This window comes from Pistacia vera, unplaced genomic scaffold (genome assembly GCF_008641045.1).
Source record: "Pistacia vera cultivar Batoury unplaced genomic scaffold, PisVer_v2 Contig487, whole genome shotgun sequence".
Classification (NCBI taxonomy): Eukaryota; Viridiplantae; Streptophyta; class Magnoliopsida; order Sapindales; family Anacardiaceae; genus Pistacia; species Pistacia vera.
Genome location: NW_022196320.1, coordinates 1 through 23,513, shown reverse-complemented (window position 1 = coordinate 23,513; position 23,513 = coordinate 1). Strand labels below are relative to the sequence as shown.

General features: G+C 33.2%; 1 long non-coding RNA gene across 1 annotated transcript; it reads right to left on the bottom strand.

The window, feature by feature from the left end:
* Positions 1–16,124: 16,124 nt before the first annotated feature.
* On the bottom strand, positions 16,125–18,015 carry LOC116104896. Its single transcript, XR_004123970.1, has 3 exons — positions 17,862–18,015; positions 17,554–17,743; positions 16,125–17,425 (listed from the first exon to the last, which is right to left on the bottom strand). It is a non-coding gene; the product is annotated as an uncharacterized LOC116104896 (long non-coding RNA).
* Positions 18,016–23,513: the final 5,498 nt, after the last annotated feature.

Here is a 23,513-nt window from a genome sequence, read left to right as displayed (position 1 = left end):
TTCTTTTGTGTTTTTCCATTCCCAATGCAAAATATGAAGTGCTGGCAAGTGAAGTGTGCAGCCGGTAGGAATAAAATAACTAGTTAATATGTTAGTTTAAATTTGTGTTTATGAAAGTCTTGAGTTTTGGTCGATTAAAGTGCCGTCTTATAGGTTTTAAGACCAATCCTCTGTCTAAGTGTCCTATATCAGTTCGGACTTTCTGCGTTAGACGTTGGGGTCAACTCAGAAAGAGTGTTTAGAGATTATATATAAGAAACTAAGGTAGTTCTAGCTATTATTGGCGCAAGGGTTATGCCATGCAGATGCACTACTATGCTTTCATGACTTTTTATTAATGAACAGCTGAGGGGACAATGTGGAAGTTCTCTCGAAACCCAGGGCTCAAGTGAAAATGTGTCTAGCCATTTTTTTTTTTTTAATGAAATGCTTGTTTACAACCGTCGACATATGGAGTGAATGGTATGGGTTGTTTGGTCAGGCGACATTCGTTGATTTTTTATAAGATATGTTTATCTTTTTTAGGAATTAATTAGATGTTTGGAGCTATGCCTGTACAATGGCATTTCTGTATTATAATTTGTAATGACTAATAATATATTTACTCATAAATGATTATGGACAGCAGAAAGATATTTGGAATTTCTGTAGCGTAAAAATGAATATGAATATTTGGTGTAGCATTGTAAATTTGTAAGAAGTTAAGAGCAAACGACATGTTCCCACCCAAAGATTGGCGAAAAGGAGTCAGTGAACTCCATATGTGTAGGGGTACAATTATCAAACTACCCTCTGTTCTTCTTCTTCACCTCCCACTCCCCATCTTCACTGCTACTGCCGCCATCATTGGTTGTGGTTTTTTAACAAACACATGGAAGGCGCCGATGGGTGAGTGGAAAATGACCGTTTCAACAATCTAATCTCCCAAAATTCAACAAATCAACTCCAATCAATAGCCAAACAAACTACAAACAAAAACTTCAGTAAAATCACTCCCAAACAACTCCAAAAATCAAATCAAAGCAACCAAAGTTGAACAACAACCCGTTTTGAAGTTCCTTCGCCACACCCGCCTCATCGACGCACCGTCGCACTTCCTTTGCCACTCCCATCGCAGTCGGTGACTTTTGAAGTTCCCTCGCAATAACCCCACCCAAAACCAGCCCACCACCTATCTTTGCCGCCGCAAACACCATGGGTGCCAACCTTCGACGATAAAAAAAAGTTGCGACTGGAGTTGAAGGGTGATCGGAAAAATAGTAAACACGGCAACACAACACAACAATGCAACAATCTCCAGCAAACAAGTTCAAAAAAATGCTTAAAATGTCAAAAAAACAAAAAATCTCAATTCGTCCTTCAACAAGAGCCTTTGAGAGGCAGCGGCGGCAAATCGGTGGTAGATGGAGGACGAGTTCGAGGGGGTTTTGAAGTGGAATAGCAGCTAGTTCGAATGGCAGTGGTTGGAGGCGTTTCTGGTGAGTGGGCCGACCAGCGAAAGGAGAAGAAAGTGAGACAAAGTCGCAAATCCTTAACAAGTCTAGCTGTAAACTTAATTTTAGTGGGCTACGGTGTTGGTTCACAGAGAAAGAGGCCTAGCAAGGCAAGGGGATGGGTGGGGATGGAAGAGGAAAGGTCGGTTAGGGGGAAAATGGATCGGAAGCAATTTTCGTTGCCGAAAAAGTGGCGAAACGGCAGGGGGCCATGCTTGCTAACGTGCACCGAAGGCTGGCCGGAAAGTCCCGTGGCTGTAGAAGACGAAAAGTCGTGCAGATGGGGTTTTTCAGCAACTAGAAGATGGTGTTTGAGTCGGCAAAAGGATGGTGGTGAGTTGGTGTTGCTGTTGGTGGTGGTGGTGGTGGTGGTGGAGTTGGAGGTGGAGTGGAAGGATTGGGTTATGAGTAAGTTTTGAGAGATGAGAATTATTTTGGATTAATAAAGAGACTTAAATACCCTTTAACTGTTAAGTTATATGATTTTCTGTTAATTTAAAGGTAGGAATATATAATTTATGAAAGAAGAGGTGAAAACTTGGCGTTTTGCTATTCTTTGGGTGGGAACATGTCGTGTACTCTCAAGTTAATTACTATAGTAACACTAGCAGGTCAGTTTTTTTTTAACACTAACAGGTCAGTAATATCTTGGAAGTTAAAAAAAATAGTTTGATAAAGTACGGTATTGTATAAATTTGTTTTCTTTAACCTCACTTGAAACCGCTTATCTTCTGTAAGGTGAAATATATGAATCGAATAAATAATTAAAAAAGGATTAGAAGCAATTCATTTATCAATCACCATGCTGTTGCCATTTCATAACCACCAAGCAATTAGTTAGTCATGTTGTAGGGGAAGTGATCTGTATTTCACTCTTTTGTTTTTGACACACAGTATAATGAATTACATAATCAATTTTTAAATATTTTTTTTAACTCTTAATACTTAATAAATCCTAAACGTTTAAATCTTAGAGAAAAAATAACTCAGATAAATTGATCTAATTATGTAGAAGAAAAAATAAGTTTCAAATTTAAAATTGGAAACAATAATAAAGAGTCAACCTTTAATAAACAATTGAGAAAAAACTGGGGGGTGTAAATAAAAACCTTAATGAAACTACTATATAGGTTTTTTTAGTATTAAGAATTTAAAAAATATATATTTAATAACCAGATATTGTTAAATATCTTCGTGACAAAAGTGGGTTAAGCCCATGTTACTGTTATTAGGAAAGACAAAGGTTTGTGTTGGTAGTGGTTAATAATGAAAGTAATGATATCATACCCAGTGGCGTATGTTGTCACCAAATTACATCATTATTTGGACAATTTGATATAGTGATGCAAAACTCCTGTGTTCTCTTCACCCGTCAAACTTATACCACTAGGAATTTTCTCTTTTGGTCCCTCAGGTTTCGTTAACTAACAAGTTCACCCTGGGGTTAGTTAATCATCAAACACTTAGGGATTAATATTTTTCCAAACTTAAAAACTATACAATTTAATTTGTAATTAGATATTTATATAGAAGGAAGGCGGCTACCCTTTTTTTTTTTTTTTTTTTTTTGTTACTGTCCGAACTAGTTTACGGTATCTAAACTAATCGTCCGACTCTAAAGTTGATAACTAGGGTAATCCTTAGTGGTCACCCCTATTAACGTGCTGTGAAAATTGAACTGGAAGAGTTCATAGAACTTCATTTGCTCTACTCTTTACGTCAAGCAATTGCGGCTACAAAATGTGAATAAGGCAGAGGTGCAGAATGTAGCAGAAAACGGAGGAGTAGGGTGAGTTGATAATGGAAGGTCCTCACTTGCATGTCTGCCACGTGAACCCGCTCCTTTGACTACATGGCGACCATGTTCTTTCCGCCTTTTCAACTCCTTTCTCTTTATAACTTCGTCTTCCTCCCACACCCCACAAGCATGCATATAATAAGACTTGTTTTAATTCAACCAAAAACTCTAATATAATCCTCAACATGAAATTCCAACATTTTATGCAAAGAATCATCAGGCCAACATTTAAAAAAAAAAAAAACAAAATCCCCAGAGAAGATATTACTGCTTTAATAATTTTAATTATCATATTTTCAATCTCCAAATTCATCTATGATTGCCTATGAATGAAAAATAAACAGGTCTACACTAATCTATTGATTCATGAGCTATACTTCATTTTTATTACTATTATGTTTTTTAGACCGAAGAATCCAACCAGCTTATGCTTATCTCCTATCTTTCGGAACCCTAGAACTACCGATTAGAGTACTAAGAGTTCTATTGCTACTTCTAGTAGTCCTGAAGAAGGACTCGAACTCGAATCGCTTGAGTAATACCCCAAAGTCTTTATCGAACTACTCGGCTACAGAGAGAGTTAGTATACTTGTACTTGCCATTTTCTAGACAAATCCAATTAAAATTAGGATGATGATATATTAAACTCCATTCTTTCCTGTAAATTAGAATGAAAACATTTGATTTTTAGTTTATTAAATTCGCAATCCCTGCCATTAAACATCCATACACATATAAAAATAAAAACCAGTATGTTCCGAGCTTTGTGATTACAGAAAAAGGCAAATGAAACATAAACAAGTAAAAGATGGACAAATCTATTGTGCATATGGTATATAAAAGAGGATGGGATTATATATGGATTTTGAACTTGTAAAGATTCCATGAAAATAATGGTAATGAATGAAAAAGGAGTTCTAAAACTGCAGACAATGGTGCTATACAATTTGGCATTAGACCATTTACGGAAGAAATATTAGATTTATACATTAACCAAACCAAAATGCACTCGAAGACCTCGATTATTACACTATAAAACTCACAATTGAACCTATAAAAGAATTGGTGGAGAAATTTGATGAACAATAGTTCATACACCACCCAAAAAAAAAAAAAAACTGTATCTATGAAAACCTAACGCATGCAAGTATAATAAAATCCTACACGTTTCTGGTTTTATTTGATACACATACAAACGTAATTAGTCATTATAATAATTGGAGCAAATATATGAAAAGATTGTATGAGACATAATTAACAACCACCACCCGCAAAATAGCTAGTTAAGCAGTATTTTATTTCTATTTTAACAAATAGGGATCATCTCAACTTTAATTTGGACGTGAAATATGCAATTGCAGTCCATTATACTTCACAGAGGAATTAGCATATGTCAGAGGAAAATTGCAGTCTATAAGCAATAATGCTAGCTAGATAGAAATGGTTCAACACATGAAGGCGATTAGAGGAGAAGCAAGTTCACATTTACCTACAAAACTCTTTTAATTGTAATATCAGACTACACAAAAACTCCAAACAAAAAACCTATTTGCATGTTGCCACAATAATATAATCTGCCTAACCAAACAACTCACATACAACTACAAACAATTTGTCAAACAAGAAAACTGAAAGATTCTAAAGACAAAGGATGATCCACAAATCAATTAAGGAATTACACAAATCCTCATTATGATTAATATATATGTTACCTAAACATTACACTAATACTCCGGTCTAAAGGATTATGGAGAATGTGTTTTTGGCATAGAGACAGTGAATAGTGACAGGGGCACACAGCTCCACAAACTGAAAATGGGTAGTGAATGAGCAGTTTGATCAGTGAATAAGAAGGTATTTTAAGAAAGATTTGGGGTTTCTCTTATACTAGATGAAAAATATGTGCACAGAAAATTGTCTGCAAGAGAGAGTAAGCAAAAGTGAGAGTAAATATACGGGGTCCAAGCTACAAAGAGGTGACTGGAGGTTGGTCCACAAAGGAGTTGATAGGTTTTTAAGGTAAAGCCAATAACATGGCTGTGCAATGGTGACAGTCTCCACCATAAGCTTTGCAATGGTACTACTACATTTCTCAAGCATTTTCCAACTTTCAAGAGATCTCGTCTATCCCAAATAAGGATGTCCACTAAAATAATCAATTTTATTTTTGAATAATTTCTAGTGAAGACAAAGCTGGTGGGAACCCCAATTAATTTCAGTAACCAAACTCATATAGCTAGATCATCAAACCCCATAAAGAAAACCAAAAACTGAAACACAAACGAAAAGAAAATTAACCATTTTATCTCACCTCTTGTTCTGAAATTCTTCTGCACTTCAGGGGATCTTGTAAGCAGAAAATTGTTCTTCTCCCTTTTGGCACTCCTGAGAGAGCATTGAAAACCCACAAAAATTCACCAGTAAATAATAACAATCAAAATCAAAGATCTGTAGGGTTTGAGATGAGCTGAAATTAACATACATGTAAAAGATTTGAGGAATGAACTCACCTTTGCTTATGCTTTGACAGCAGCTTCACCAAGAATCTTTTATCTCTCGGTTATTAACAAAGTGCCTTCTATTTTCCATCAGAGTATAGTGTGCTCAGAAGAAATGATAGATCTGCAACGTCAATATGAATAGGAGCTAGCTATATATATCTTCAATAGCCGTGCAACAAGATCTTATCGTTCCCTGCAAAGTGGAAAAGGGACGTATGTATAAAAAAAAACAGACTGAAACCCATTTATGGTATGCTCTATTATAGAAAGGCAAAGGAAATAGAAATAGAAATAGAAATAAACACACCCCCTGCAAGCACAGTAAAGGAAAGTAGATGGAATATCTTGTTGATACAAAGTGCAAAGTGCAAGGGTGAGATGTGATTAATACTTTTCAGTAGTCCTTAATAGTCGTTTATTGCGATGCAGCATCATCAAGATTCTCACTTTCAAAGAACTGTTGGCAGAATTATGCTCACACCCTGCATTGGCATGTGACTCTTGATGAGCACAATCCGCAAACAACGACTGTCAAATCTATTCCATGCACTAAACTTTACATTCGTAGCCAAATACAGAAGAAATATCAGTCTCATCAAAACCAAAAAAAAAAAAAAAAAAAAAAAAAAAAAATCTCGTTGAATAGTTATCAACTATTTTGTACACTTAGAAAGTACCGCCGTGCCGGTTCCTAGTGGTTGAAACATAAGAGTGTTATGCGAAACGGCACAAAGACAGATCTACCAAGTTAAATAACTCCAAAAGTAACCCGTAAACCAAACAAACCAAAACCAACAACCCTATTTTTATTTCTCCAAAAAAAGATAATACAAAAGTTAATCAAAGATAATAAAGTACCATCAAAATCTAAGTTTTCGATATCTGGGTAATATTTTCGCCGATAGATTCTGGCAAGAATAAACACTCTGCAGCAATACCCTATTCAGATCCGTGCCAAAATGGCCTTTGAGACGGGAGAAATTATCAACATTTTCCATACTAAAAAGAATCTATCACAAAATGATTAAATTTGAAGCAGTAAATACAGTGTGGAAGAAATAAAAGAGAAAGATGTAAAAAGAGAGTTATTAGGAGACACAAAGAATGTACACGTACGTATTGTAGAGGGAGGAAGGTGGAAGGATATTATATACATAAATGGCTACGAGTTTTATTGCTTTTAATGTATTGGCTTCAATGTACTATGGGTGTGCTTTTCTGTTTTTTTTTTTTTTTTTCAGTGGCTCCATGCTTAGGGTACAGGTGACACTAGTTTTAATTAATACTAATTAATTCCTTCTTAATCTTTCAATTTTTAGAATTATAGAATGGGCCAATAGATGTTAGTAAGTCAACTTATTCCTTATAGCCATTTTCAGAAATGTACCAAAACTTCATATGTTTTCACATTATGACTTTTTTATTTTATTATTATATCAGAGTGTCTGGACAGTTTAATGCATACTTTAACTAATTTTGTTAAAATTTTGAAAACTGTGAATCGAATACGCGTCTTACTATCCCTTAATTAGTGCTTGAAAAACTCCCATCAAAAGTTTCTTGAGTTTTATTTTTATTCGTTTAACCATTAGTCACGTAATTATGGTTTTATTGACTTTTTCTACTACACAAAAAACTTACAAATATAATCCTAAATATTTTTTTCCAAAATTGTAGAGAATACGGAAGATCCATGAGGAAGGAGGGAGATGCCCATTTGAGAGTATTTCTGACTTAATTTATGTAAAATCGGGTTGCACACGGGGTCAAACTCATGCTTTTCTGTTTCTTTGCTTGGCTGCTTAAAATTTAAAACTTTCTCTTTTTATGATCCCTCGGGTTGGTGTGTTCATTCCCGCTTACACTTGCCACCTGCCATTCCCTTGTGTTTTTTTTCCCTTTTTATTTTATTTTAACTCTTCTATTTTTAGTGACTTTTATTTCAATGTGGGTGTGGGTAATTAATGGAAACAAATAAATGGCAATTAATATTATCTTTTAGTACGTTTATACGTCTCAAACAGGTAATAATATCTTATTTTTTGCTTAAAAATGACTTTCTTTTCTTAGATATGTTTCTTATTAACTTAGTATATAGCATTGCATTGATTTAAACTCACTATTTTTTCACATAATTGTGTACTAATAGTGTAAATGACTTTATCGGAATAGTTTTACTCCATTAAGTATTAATTTAAAACATATATATTTTTTATGTCTTAGAATTATAAAATGAGAATAGATACTCCCGGAAAATACATTCCACTTGTTTCTCGTTCCAGCGACCCCCCTGTTTAGGCTCCCCCGAACTTATTAAATGTAAAAAACACAATTAATTCGACCACCTAAACAAACGTATCGTCACGGTAATTCTCTTTATAAATTGTAATTAAGATCAACTGAGTTTTTACTATAAGAAATTTAATTATCGAAATGTAATTACAAAAATAACGTTTTTGATTTTTAATTTATAATTCCTTTAATAGTATGTAGTGAATTTCACTCTTGTTTTAGTATACCGAAAGGTTAATTTATGGGATATTTTATTACCCCAACAGGTCATGTATGTTTTGTATTTTTTAAACGAAGAAAAAATCATGGTTACAAATTAGACAAAAGATAAAGGAGCCAATCCCGAGGACAATAATACGGAAATACCAAAAAGTTTCGTGTAAAAAAACTTAACAACCCAACATGTTTGAGAAGGGGAGAAATATTTTTTGACTTTAAAAAAAAGATGTCTATGCTAAATGAGTTAGTATTACGTACCTACAATTAAAGATTTGATAGCAACGTTTAGAAAGCATAATCATTGTCACAAATAATTTAGATAAATAAATATTTTATTTATTTTAATTTTTAATTTAACCTATCATATATTTTTTTTTGCAATCGACAGATAATATGTATTATATGAGCAACTTTCTTAAGGACGGATTAAAAAAATGAGAACTTATTACAATATGGAGTTTATTATAATTTATAATCATCCCCAGTTTGGGACTAGAATTTGTTCTGACTAAATAAGGTTATTCCTATAAAGTACCACTATAGAGAGGTTTTACTGTATATGATTTTAACATACCTAATTTAATACATTCATAAGCACTGTTAGTAACCAATTACTAAACATACATTAAACCAAAAATATTAGTTGATATTGAATGAAGAAAAGTCATTGTATAAAACATGTTTCTGTTTTATTTTCGAAGAATTTTCCTGTTCCGATTAAATATCATCGATTTCATTTATTTTGGTTCTTTATTTAGTTTGTTTTCAGAAACACAGATCGGTCAGATCGCGGTCATTCATACTCCGTTCCGGCCCACGTCGACTGGCGATGTTCTCGGGCCGGCAATTATGGTCTTGAGTAAGATTAATTTTTTAGATTGAATGAGAGAAAAATGATGAGAAAAAGAAAAATGTTTTCATTGAATTACGTTGGATAATCGGAAAACATTCTCACCTAGGCATGAGAAGCGAGTAAGTCCGAAACAGCATACATCGCAAGCTACTCGAGCCTTCATCTCATGAAAAGCTCGAACGTGATTCGAAGTCAATTGAGTTGAGCTTGAGCTCGGTAGCTCATTTAAGGGTCAAGTCAAGTTCTCTCCGATTTGAAGCTCGACTTGATGATCTCGTTGGTCCACAATTGCAAGGTTATTGTAACATTTTTTTATTATCAAGTTTTTAAAAAAACAACAACCCATTCTCACAAATGCTTGAGCTCATGCAAGCTTGATTACTCGAGTACAGCAACGACTCGCGTACCCACCCATACTTTCGCGCTCGAGCTCGGGCCCAAGTATTCAATCTCAAACGAACCTTGGCTCGAACTTGACACTATTCCTCACGAACTGAGTTCAAGTGTTCATATCTCTACGTGCCTCATATACAACCCCTAGACTCCCACCCTACCAAAAAAAAAAAAAGCTTATTTGAGTTGGTTAATTTTCAATTAGATTGCCCCAATTAAGTAAATAATACATATCGATTTTTTAATCGAAAAAAAAAAAAAAGAGATAACCGAATAAATGAATCTGAGAAACAGTGTAAGACAAACATGGACTTAAGTTCTCAAATTGAATTTTGAGGATATTAGAATACTTTTAGGGCCCATATATATCCCCGTTAGTGTAAATTCTACTTGAAATATAACTATACATATTTTTTATTAAGGCACCACCTTGTTATTTAAGGAATTACTGTAACCTTAAATTACATCTATGCAACTGATTAATATATATTCCAGACTAACATACCATTTTTAATTAGATTTAATTTTTTATTCTCCATACTTTAAAAATAAAATGTGGGTGCCCATGTTTGCTCTGGGTACAGATATTTTCCTACCTAATCCATGGATGCGGTGTACTAAAATTTTGTTTATATAGTAAACGACGATTTCCCGACCGCAAGTTTTGACGACTTCTCATTTGGTAACCTCCATTTTACATTTTTTCAGATTCTCATTCCTTAAAGTGATGAAAAAGGTTTGATGTAACGGTAAAGGGTAATTGGTCATTTTACAGGGCGACGCACGTTCAGATCGTCGCCCCTATATTCCCTCCGCGCAACGTTAGAGACTTGTCCCCGCGTTTTGCGCCTTTTTTTCCTGTGATTCGTCCATCTAAATCACCATATCACACCCATTTGAACGCTTACCTTCCCTCTACAAACCATAAGCCATATACCTCACAACCCCTCACACTCGTCGTCCTCCGACCATGCAGCCGCAACATGCGACTTGTTTTTGCTAGTTTTTTAACGTTTTTGACTACGACAACCCAAACCACCCACCACCATTTGACTCCTCGCATCCTCCCTACAAAACCCTATCTTCCATCCACGACAACTCACAGTTGTCCGTCCACCAATTCACCAAAAAACGGTCGCTGAACATGACTCTCGGTTGGCGAACGGTGACGAAACAGTTCTGGGACATAGGAGTTTTATAGATTTGGAGAAGGTGGTTTGCATGGTGGTGTCCCATTGGATTTTCGTCGTCGAAATTGATGGAAACCAGCGAAAACATCGAAATCTGAAGCCCCTAATGGCACCAGACAATTAGAGGGTCAAAGAGTCGGGACCAGAGGGGTTTTTGGATATGACTATGGTAGAGTGAGGGGAGTACCAGGGGTTTCGACGCCGTCAAAAACATCCTAGATCAGTTTTTTCAAACGAGTGTGTGTAGTGACCTAGGTGTTTTTTACATAATTTGAAAATTAAATGGTAAGTTTTATAATCTACGTACTTTAGGGTTAAAACATAATTTATTAATTTATGATTTAAGGGCATTATGATATTGCATTCTCTAAATTTAAATTTGTTAACACTGTTATTTTATGGTGGAATTTTGAAATAAATAACGTTGAATTACCAACGGGGATTTCGTTATATTTTAGTTGGAATAAGTCTTTTACTCGCTATATAATCTCTTAACAAGAATGTTCTAATCCTAGCTATACACTCCCGCTTAAAAGTAGTTTAAGATAAAAAGCTACTAAAATCGTACCACATCACATGATATTAATTAGAACCCGAGCGCTCCCATTCGGAAGGATTTGATAATGACTTTAAAAATTTATCAAACATCACTTCATAAACATAAAATAAAATATCCTTATTTTTATTTAATTTATTTGTTTACGAAACGTTGAGCACCTTTTGCTTTTACTACACACACCCGTGCTGGATAACCTAATAACTGTTTTTATTATAGAAAAATAAAAATATATAATAATACAATAAATATTAAAACATAAGTTGATAGAGTTCTTTCATCCCCTCCTCACCTGAACAGAAGACCATTCCGTACAACTATGACGTGGCTGTTGCAGAGTTGAGATTTTTCTTTTATTTTGTTGGCCCACTGAACTTTGCTTTTCTATCCTATCAAATCATCAATCATGCTCGCCCTGAAACTTATTTGAGTTTGTCACACGGTACACCTGCCATCTTTGATTTTTTTATCTGTTTCAGGTTTTCCGTGTGTCTTACATACACTCTCTACGGATTTTGAAATTACAGATGAAATAAGAATTGATGTGATTATTTCTATAGCATTAACGAGGAATTTAATTAGGATTTGCTTAAATAATACATTCACTCAAATATGATTCGTAGTTTTCGGTACTTATATATATATTATATAATACACTGTGAATAAGTCATCAATATATAATTAAAAAATATATCTTAAACCTTTTAAATTATGTGGATATATCATACGAACAAACTGTATCCGTTCTTAATTTAAAAATACCGATACAAATTTATATGATTTTTATTATTTGGGCTAAAACTCCAAACAAATTTCAGGTCGAAACCAGATTCACGTCAATCCGATTTACTAAAACTTGTCCACATTTACCCAGTTTACATGAAGAAAGTGAAGAAGCACATGTGTTTTACCCATTTTTCGTGATATCACATAATACAATTGAAAACATGATATTGACGTTGATCTTGGAAATAGAATGAGGGTTGAGATAAAATAATCATAAATTCTTAATTTTGTGATTCAATTTGGAGTATGTAATACCATAAATTTAAAAGTTCATAATACCACAAAAAGCTTTAATTAATTTAGAGTGATATTACTTTTTAGAAGTTTTTGATTATTTTATTAATTTGTTTTTTAAATATTTTACCCTACGATACGATAATGATTGTGATACCGATTTCAAAATTAAAGCCTTGTACACGATTTGACAACTGACACTCACTTCCGTAAAATAGTTGATATTAAATTATTATATCAATTTGTATATTTATGTTTCCATTTTTGAATTATATTATGAACCCGTTATAATTGCTTGATAATTAACATAAGTCGGATTGTTAAAAATTAAAAAAATTAAAACTTCATTTTCATATATGTATTTACAACCTAACCGGTTTATTCTTTTTCTTTCCTAGCCAAATCCTATATATCAGATATGTAATTTGGTGAATAAAACGAAAGATGGAATCTGTACACGTTGCATAATATAAGAAAGTCATAAAAACAACCACAAGAGGCCTTAAGGCTTTAATGACTCTATATGATTGTCAATGTTTGGGATAGAATAGGGATCCCACGCTCTAAAATCCATGAAATGTGCCATTTTTTCTATATCAATATAGAATATCATTGCTTGGTTTGATGGATGGAGCGTTTGCCTTAAGAATGGTTTGACGTTCATTTGCAAAGTGCCACATGGGAATCTTTGCCGCCCAATTTGTGATTACCTACCACTTTCGTTTTCCCTTCTTCTTTTAAAGATGCTCTCGCTCCATCAAGCGTCCCCATGGAATTTTGTCAGGAAAAAGTCCTCTCGAATTCGATTCTCAAAATGTAACTTTAGCAAACCAAATGAATGTCGTTTGTCTGATATAGTAATTAGTAATATGAAATGAGAAAAGCAAATTGTTCATGGTTTTTGAAATTGATGGACAAGACGAAAGAAGAGTTTATTACTGTTCCTCTATATTATTTTCACGTCTTCATTTCTTGTCTCCTATGCGATAGTCAATGTTCTTTATTTAGTACGGTGTTTACAACATGATGTGTTTCTTATATACTTTGATATGTTTGTTGTTCTATTCATTATCATAGAGATTCGCTTATACCCTTACTTTATACATTTTCATTAGTGAAGAAGGGATTAGTTGCCTACTTGGTGGATCTAAACTGGAAATAAAATTCTTCCAGTGGCATAGGCGTGATAAAACTAATTTGAATGAGATTTTTTTTTTTTTTCATAATTACTTTAAGATTACTTTTGAAGAGAGGTTTTGCGTTCTCAATATAAAGAAATGGAACTATGGAAGGAAGAAGAAAGTGACATCGATGAAAACATGAGTTTAAGTTAAAAAAAAAAAAAAAAAAAAAAAAAGTATAATATATATGAATCTTCTCTTTGTGACCACATAACCAATATATATATGAATGAATGATAACAGTGAGGCTTGTGCGTGCATTTAATGAGTAAAAAGTTGTGACTGTGAGAGGGTGGAGGGGGATGGCGCGTCACGTGGGAAGAAGGGTGGTTTAGTTAAAAGAAGTAAGAAAGAGGGAAGGGAGTTGTACGGAAGGGGCCACCTAGCCACGTGACTGTGGTCGGAAACGATTGTCCTGTCCAAATCTGATGCATTTTGAAGAGGGCAGAACCAGAAACAGAACAAGAGAAGAGATAGATAGAGCTTTGGCAAGGACGACGTTTTTGTGATTCTGATTCAGAACACACACACACACTCACATATATATATATATATATATATATAAGCTTGAATAGCTCTTAATTAAAGATTCAATTGGGGTCCTCAAATATTGTAAGTTAATTTGGTTACAAAAACTGAGTCATGGTGGGGATATTCAGATCGATTTTGACGAACGCGAGCTAGCTACCTATATTCAACTCAATCTCAATCTCTCCATCACAAGCAACCTCAATCAATTTTCTGTCTCTCAGTATTTAAAATTTCCCATCACTACTCCTAAATGCATCCTCAGATTGCTAATTGCTATTATATATATCTAGGGTTGAAGTTTGACTTCAACGTTTTAATGTTGACCACAAAGTCATAACATTTAATTGCTTTACTATACGTTTTTACGTTTTAATGTTTAGCTAGCTAGGGTTTGGGGGCACGTCAGTATGATAATCTTGCATGCATTGAATATCAAGATTCAATTATTCTTATTTTTCTTTTGAAATTTAAAATAATATTATTGCTCCTGTTTCTGTTTTATTTCATTGCCACGTCTAAGACCAGTCTCTATAGGGTCGTTATTTTGGCTCTTCCTGAATCAGTTTGTTTAATTTCTTCACATTTTGCATCCACATCACCTTCTTTAATTTACTTACACTTAACGCATTTTATAAAAAAAATATCAACCATAATTCCAATATTTTTTTCGATCTTTTTGGCTGCATTTTTTTTTTTTTTTTTTTGGAGGGGGGCTAACCTGGATGTCCAAGCTAACTTTCGCATATCTCAACTAATATTTGCAGTCTATTAAACATCTTATAAATTCAAAGAACCAGATAAATCATAATATTATTGTAGCAAATGATCCCAAAATTTGAACTTAGAAGCTCAAGTAAATGAGCAAACATCCTTGACCATCAACCCTATAGGGTTATTTTTTGGCTGCATCATTTTATGTTAAAAATATTTAATTTTTGAGTATTCAATCTGGACAACCATACTGAAATTGACTAGAAAGTCCACTGACAAAAATTGGGATGAAAAATTCGACCAACATTTAATAAGAGTTCAATAGATAAATAAGATAAAACTTCTTTAAATGAGCATAATTTTTTTTTGAAAACTTAATATATACCTTTATTTAAGTAATGAGATAATTATAAATTGATATAACAAAAAAATTATGAATATATTTATTAATTTCGTATATATTATTTATGTGAAATGCTTTTTTCTTTAAATTTCTGAATCTGTCCTGACTGGGACTGAGGGTTCGTCCAAATTAGGTGAAATTAATAACGGGATCAAGACTTATTTTTGTTTTTCTCCTGCCAAGGACAAACGGGGCTAGATTTTAGCCAGCTATGGCTATCCAAGCAGTTTCTTAAACTCCAAATATTTAAAAATCAAGAATCGATATTAAACATAGGAATGTGATTCCCATATCTACAGGTACAGATAGGTCCAGATCCTAAGCTAAAATAATAATTGGGTATAGATATGAGAATATTACTGAAGCAGTTTCACATGGCCACCAAATGCCATGTTCCTTCATCGTTTTGAGTGGAGCAATCTGCTTTTCTTCATGCCCAAAAAATAAACCTAGTACCACTACCGCATCTTAATATCTCCATAATCATCCACCATATATTATATGAAAATTTATGTCGTTATGCATAAAATTTATATGTATATTTTGACGACGTTGGTGTCTTAAGAATATATTCTTTTTATTAATATATATATTGCTCCTTGATTCACGGGTCACCACCATCATCGGTTTAGGTGGTCACCGACAATGTTAATTAAACATTCAGACCCAATTAAATCATATAATATACATAATTAATCCACATTGGGAATATTTTTTTTCCTAACTGCCCGTTTTAAATACTAGAGAAAACAAAAAAAAGAATCTTGCCTTCCAAAAATAAATCTATACCAAATATTTTAGTTAAAGAATTAGTATATAAAGTACTGACCATTAATATATTATTTATTCTCAAATGAATAGTGGATCTTTTTGAAGATAGTCATGAAAATGATATTCTAAATTTTTGGGACAAATTTCTTTTTCATTCTTTATTTACTTGGTTTAATTTTGTACTATTAACATTCATTTTTCNAAAAAAAAAAAAAACTGTATCTATGAAAACTAACGCATGCAAGTATATATAAATCCTACACGTTTCTGGTTTTATTCTTGATTACACATACAAACGTAATTAGTCATTAATTAATAATTGGAGCAAATATATGAAAAGATTGTATGAGACATAATTAAACAACCACCACCCAGCAAAATAGCTAGTTTAAGCAGTATTTTTATTTCTATTTTAACAAATAGGGATCATCTCAAACTTTAATTTGGACGTGAAATATGCAATTGCAGTCCATTATACTTCACAGAGGAATTTAGCATATTGTCAGAGGAAAATTGCAGTCATATAAGCAATAATGCTAGCTAGATAGAAATGGTTCAACACATGAATGCGATTAGAGGAGAAGCAAGTTCAATTTACCTACAAAACTCTTTTAAGTTGTAATATCAGACTACACAAAAACTCCAAACAAAAGACCTATTTGCATGTTGCCACAATATATATATCTGCCTAACCAAACAACTCACATACAACTACAAACAATTTGTCAAACAAGAAAACTGAAAGATTCTAAAACAAAGGATGATCCACAAATCAAATTAAGGAATTACACAAATCCTCATTATGATTAATTATATATGTTACCTAAACATTACACTAAACTCCGGTGTCTAAAGGATTAATGGAGAATTGTTTTGGGCATAGAGGACAGTGAATAGTGACAGGGGCACACAGATCTCCACAAACTGAAAATGGGTAGTGAATGAGCAGTTTGATCAATGAATAAGAAGTTATTTTGAGAAAGATTTGGGGTTTCTCTTATTGAAGTAGAGGTGAAAAATATGTGCACAGAAAATTGTCTGCAAGAGAGAGAAGCAAAAGTGAGAGTAAATATACGGGGTCCAAGCTACAAGAAGGTGACTGGAGGTTTGGTCCACAAAGGAGTTTGATAGGTTTTTAATGGTAAAGCCAATAACAATGGCTGTGCAATGTGACATGTCTCCACCATAAGCTTTGCATATGGTACTAAAGTTCTCAGAGCAGTTTCAACTTTCAAAGATCTACTCTATCCACAGACGAAGGATGTCCATAAAATAATCAATTTTTATTTTGAATAACTTCTAGTGAAGACAAAGGTGGTGGGAACCCCAATTAATTTTCAGTAACCAACTCATATAGCTGATATCATCAAACCCCATAAAGAAAAACCAAAAAACCTGAAACACAAACAGAAAAAGAAAACTTAACCATTTATCTCACCTCTTGTTCTGAACTTCTTCTGCACTTCAGTGGATCTTGTAAGCAGAAAATTGTTCTTCTCCCTTTCTGGCACTCCTGAGAGAGCATTGAAAACCCACAAAAATTCACCATTAAATAATAATAATCAAAATCAAAAGATCTGTAGGGTTTGAGATGGATCTGAAATTAACATACATGTAAAAGATTTGAGGAATGAAACTCACCTTTTGCTTATGCTTTGACATGCAGCTTCACCAAGAATCTTTTATCTCTCTGGTTATTAACAAAGTGCCTTCTATTTTCCATCAGAGTATAGTGTGCTCAGAAGAAAATGATAGATCTGCAAAGTCAACTCATGAATAAGGAGCTAGCTATATGTATCTTCAATAGCCTGCAACAAGATCTTATCGTTCCCTGCAAAGTGGAAAAGGAGCGTATGTATAAAAAAAAGACTGAAACCCATTTAATGGATAGGCCTATTATAGAAAGGCAAAGGAAATAGAAATAGAAATAGAAAATAAACCACACCCACCTGACAGCAACAGAAAGGAAAGTAGATGGAATCATCTTGTTGAATACAGAAGTGCAAAGTGGCACTGGTGAGATGTGGATTAATACTTTTCAGTAGTCCTTTATAAGTCGTTTATTGCCGATGCAGCATCATCAAGATTCTCACTTTCAAAGAACTTTGGCAGAGATTATTGCATCACTACCCTGCATTTGCATGTGAATCTTGATGATGCTACATCCGCAAACAACGACTGTCAATCTATCCATGCACTCAAACTTTACATTCGTAACCAAATACAGAAGAAATATCATCTCATCAAAAACCCAAAAAAAAAAAAAAAAATCTCGTTGAATAGTTATACAAAACTATTTGTACAGCTTAGAAAGTAGCCGACGTGGCCGGTTGCTAGTGGTTGAAACATAAAGTGATTATTGTGAAACGGCACCAAAGAAAGAATCTACCAAGTTAAACTCCAAAAGTACTCCGAAACCAAACAAACCAAAACCAAAACCCTATTTTTATTCTCAAAAAAAGATAAATACAAAAGTAATCAAAAGATAAATAAGTACCATCAAAATCTACAGTTTTCGATATCTGGGTAAGATTTCTCCGATTAGATTCTGGCAAGAATACACTTTGCAGCAATACCCTTGTCAGATTCCGGCGAAAATGGCCTTTGAGAGGGAGAATTATCAAACAATTTTCCAGATAAAAAGAATCTAATCAACAGAAATGATAAATTTGAAGAGTAAATAATAAGTGGGAAGAAATAAAAGAAAGATGTACAAAAGAGAGTTATTAGGAGACTCACAAGAATGATAACAGTAGTATTGTAGAGGAAATGAAGTGTGGAAAGGATATATATACAAATGGCTACTAGTTTTATTCGCTTTTAATGTATTGGCTTCAATACTATTGGTGCTTTTCTGTTTTTTTTTTTTTTTTTTTCAGTGGCTCATGCTTAGCTGTACAGTGAACATAGTTTTATTACATACTAATTAATTCCTTTTAATCTTTCAATTTTTAGGAAATAAATGTTAGAAGTCAATGTTATTCTTATAGCCATTTAAGAAATGATACCAAAAACTTTCCATATGTTTTCATCAATTATGACTTTTTTATTTTATTATTATAATCAGAGTGTCTGGACCAGTTTATGCATACTTTAACTAATTTTTTAAAATTTTGAAACTGTGAATCGAATAAGAGTCTTAATGATCACCTTAATTAGTGCTTGAAAAACTCAAATTCAAAAGTTTATGGAGTTTATTTTTATTCTTTTACCATTAGATCACGTAATTATGGTTAATTATGACTTTTTCTACTACACAAAAAAACTTACAAATATAATCTAATATTTTTTATCCAAAATTTAGAGAATACGGAAGAGTCCATGAGAAGGAGGGTGAGGATGCCCATTTGAGAGTATTTCCTTGACTTAATTTATGGTAAAATAGGGTTTCCCACACGGGTTCAAACTCAGTGCTTTTCTTTGCTTGGCTGCTTAAAATTTAACGTTCTCTTTTTATGAGCCCTCGAGGTTGGTGTGTTCAGTCACCGCTTACCACTTGCCCACCTGCCATTGCCCTTTTGTTTTTTTCCTTTTTATTTTATTTTAACTCTTCTTATTTTTAAGGGACTTTTATTTCAATTTTGTGTGGGTTAATTAATGGAAAACAAAATAAATTGCAATTAATATTATCTTTTAAGTACGTTATACGTCTCAAACAAGGTTAATACATATATTATTTGTTCTTAAAATGACTTTCTTAGATATGTTCTTATTAACTTAGATATATAGCAGTTATTGATTTAAAACTCAATAATTTTTCACAAAATAAATTGTAATTAATATTTGTAAAATGACTTTATATGAATAGTTTTACTCACATTAATTATTAATTTAAAACATATATATTGTATGTTCTTAGAATTATAATGAGAATATATACTTCCCGGAAAATACTATTCACAACTTTTTTAGCACACTAATTATTAATTTAAAAAACAAAATAAATTCACCTAAAATATATACACGGTAATATCTCTTTATAGAAATTTTAGTAAGATCAAACTGATTTTTTACTATAAAGAAATTATAATTTAATCGAAATGTAATTACAAAAAATACTGTTTTGATTTTTTAATTTATAATTCACGTTTTAATAGTATGTATTGTAATTTCAATTCATTGTTTTAGTATAGAAAGGTTAATTTATGGTATATTTTATATACCCAACAAGTCATGTATGGTTGTATGTTTTAACGGAAGAAAAAATCATTGTTACAATTAGACAAAAAGATAAAGGAGACAATCCCGAGGACAATAATACGGAAATACAAAAAGTTTCGTGTAAAAAAACTTTAAACATGTTTGAGAAGTGAGAAATATTTTGACTTTAAAAAAAAGATGTCTATGCTAATGAGTTATTACGTACCTACAAATTAAAAGATGTGATAGCAACTTTAAAGCATAAATCATTGTCACAAATAACTTTAGATAAATATTTTATTTCATTTTTAATTTTTAATTTAACATATCATATATTTTTTTGCAATAGACAGATAATTATTATTATATGAAGGCAACTTTCTTAGGACGAGAATTAAAAAAATTAGAACTTATTACAATATGGAGTTTATTATAATTTATAATCATCCCAAGTTGGGACTATAATTTGTTATGACTAAATAAAGGTTATTCCTATATAGAGTACCACTATAGAGAGGTTTTACTGTATATGATTTTAAAATACCTAATTTAATAAATTCATAATGAACTGTTAGTAACCAATTACATAAAAATACAATTAAAACAAAAAAGTATTAGTTGATATTGAATGAGAAAAGTAAATTGTATAATAACATTTTTCTGTTTTATTTTCGAAGAATTTTCCTTTCCGATTAAATATCAATCTATTAAATTTATTTTGGTTAAGTTAATTTATTTTCAGAAACAGCAGATCGGTCAGATCGAGTCAGTCATACGCCGTTCCGGCCACGTCGACTGGCGATGGTCATCGGCAGGCAATTATGGTCTTGAGTAGATTAATTTTTAGATTAGAATGAGAGAAAAATGAGGAGAAAAAGAAAAATGTTTTCAATTGAATTAAGTTGGATAATCTGAAAACAAGTCTCACCTAGGAATGAGAAGCGAGTCGAGCAGTTCGCAAGCTACTCGAGCTCAGCTCATGAAAAGCTCGAACTTGATTCGAAGTCAATTGAGTTGAGCTTGAGCTCGAGTAGCTCATTTAAGGGGTCAAGTCAAGTTCGATCCGAGTGAAGCTCGACTTGATGAGGCTCGTGGGCCAAATTGCAAGTTTTGTAACATTTTTTTATTATCAAGTTTTTAAAATAACAAACAACCCCATTCTCACAATAAGCTTGAGCTCATTCAAGCTTGATTACTCGAGCTACAGCACGAGCTCGAGTACCCACCCATACTTGCGAGCTCGAGCTCGGGCCCAAGTATTCAAGCTCAAACGAACTTGGCTCGAACTTGACACTATTCATCACGAACTGAGTTCAAGTGTTCATATTCTCTACTGGCTCATATACACCCCTAGACTCCCACCCTACAAAAAAAAAAAAATCTTATTTGAGTTGGATTAATTTTCAAATTAGATTGACCCAATAAGTAAATAAATACATATCCTATTTTTTAATCCAAATAGGATAACCGAATAATGATCTGGAACAGTGTAACAAACAGGGACTTAATTCTTCAAATTTGAAATTTTGAGGGATATAGAGAATACTTTTAGAGGCCCATATAATATCCCCGTTAGTGTAAATTTCATACATTGAAGATATGAACTATAACATATTTTTATTAAGGCACCACCTTGTATTTAAGGAATTAATTGTATACCTTAAATTAAATCTATGCAAATTGATTAATATATATTCCAGCAACTAACATTACAAATTTTAATTAGATTTAATTTTTTATTCTCCTAATTTAAAAAATAAAATGTCAAATTTTACTACATATATTTTCCTCCCTAATCCATGATGTACTAAAATTTTGTTTATATGAGTAAACGACGGATTCCCACCCAAGGTTTGACGAAATCCCAAGTTGGTACCCCATGTTACATTTATTCCAGATTCTCATCCTTAAAGTAACGGAAAAATGTTTGATGTAACAGTAAAGGGGTAAATTGGTCATTTTACATGGGTGGTGCACGTTAGCAGATTGCCACCTCTAATAGTCCTCCGGCGTACATTAGCAGACGGCGTCCCCGACATTTTTTGCCTTTTTTCCGGTGATTCTTCCACCCAAAATCACCCTTGTCACCACCATTTGAACTCCTACCCTCCCCTCTACAAAACCATACCCTTCACAACCCCTCATCACTCGCCAATCGCCGACCATGGCAGCCGCAACATGCGACTGGTTTTTGCCAGTTTTTTACTGTTTTGAACAGCGACAACCCGAACCACCACCACCATTTGACTCCTCGCATCCTCCCCTACAAAACTCCTAACCTTCCCAGCCACGACAGCTCATCGTTTGTCGTCCACCACTTCACCAAAAAAGGGTCAATGAACATGAACTCTCGGCCGACGAACGGCAACAAAACGGTTGCTAGGGACATAGGGGTTTTATAGATTTGGAGACGGTGGTTGCATGGTGGTGTCCAATTGGATTTTCGCCATCGGAATCGACTGGAATCCAGTGAAGAACACCGAAATCCTAAGCCTAATGGCGCTGACGATTGGAGGGGCTAATGAGTTGGGAACTAGAGAGATTTTGGATGATGGACTACGGGGAAGGTGATGGAGGTGACCAGGGGGTTTGACGCCGTCAAAAACAACTCAGATCAGGCTGTTTCAGATGAGGGTGTGTAGTGACCGAGGATGTTTTTGATATAATTTGAAAATGAAATAGTAAGTTTTATAATTCTACTAATTTAGGAGTTAAAACATAATTTATTAATTTAGGATTAATGACATTATGATAATTACATCTTTTAAACCCTAAAAATTGCTAATACTGTTATTTTAAAGGTGTGAATTTGAGATAAACATAACCTAGATTACCAATATAACAATTCGTTAAATTTTGGGTGAGAACATTTCGTTTACTCGTTATATAATATACTTAAAAAAGAATGTTCTAATCCTAGCTATATCACTCTCCCTTAAAAGTAGTTAAGAGAAAATATCTACTAAAATCGTACCAACATCACATGATATTAATGAGAACCCTAGCTCTACCATTCGGAAGGAATTTGATAAAATATCTTTCAAAATCTTATCAAACATCACTTCATAAACATATAAATAAAATATAACTTATTTTTTATTTAATTTATTTGTTTTATGAAACGTTGAGCACCTTTTGCTTTTTAACGACACACAGCCCGTGATGGATAACCTAAATAACTGTTTATTATATCAAAAATAAAAATAATATAATAATAAAATAAAATATTTTCAAATAAGTTGATAGATTCTTTCATCAATCCTTCGCCTGAACAGAGGACCCATGTCCGTACAACTATGACGTGGCTGGTGCAGATTTGAAATTTTTCTTTTTATTTTGTTGGCCACTGAAACTTGGCTTTTCTATCTTATCAAAATCAATCAATCATGGTCGCCCTGAAACTTTATTTGAGTTTGTACACGGTACACCTGCCATCTTTTGATTTTTATCTGTTTAAGGGT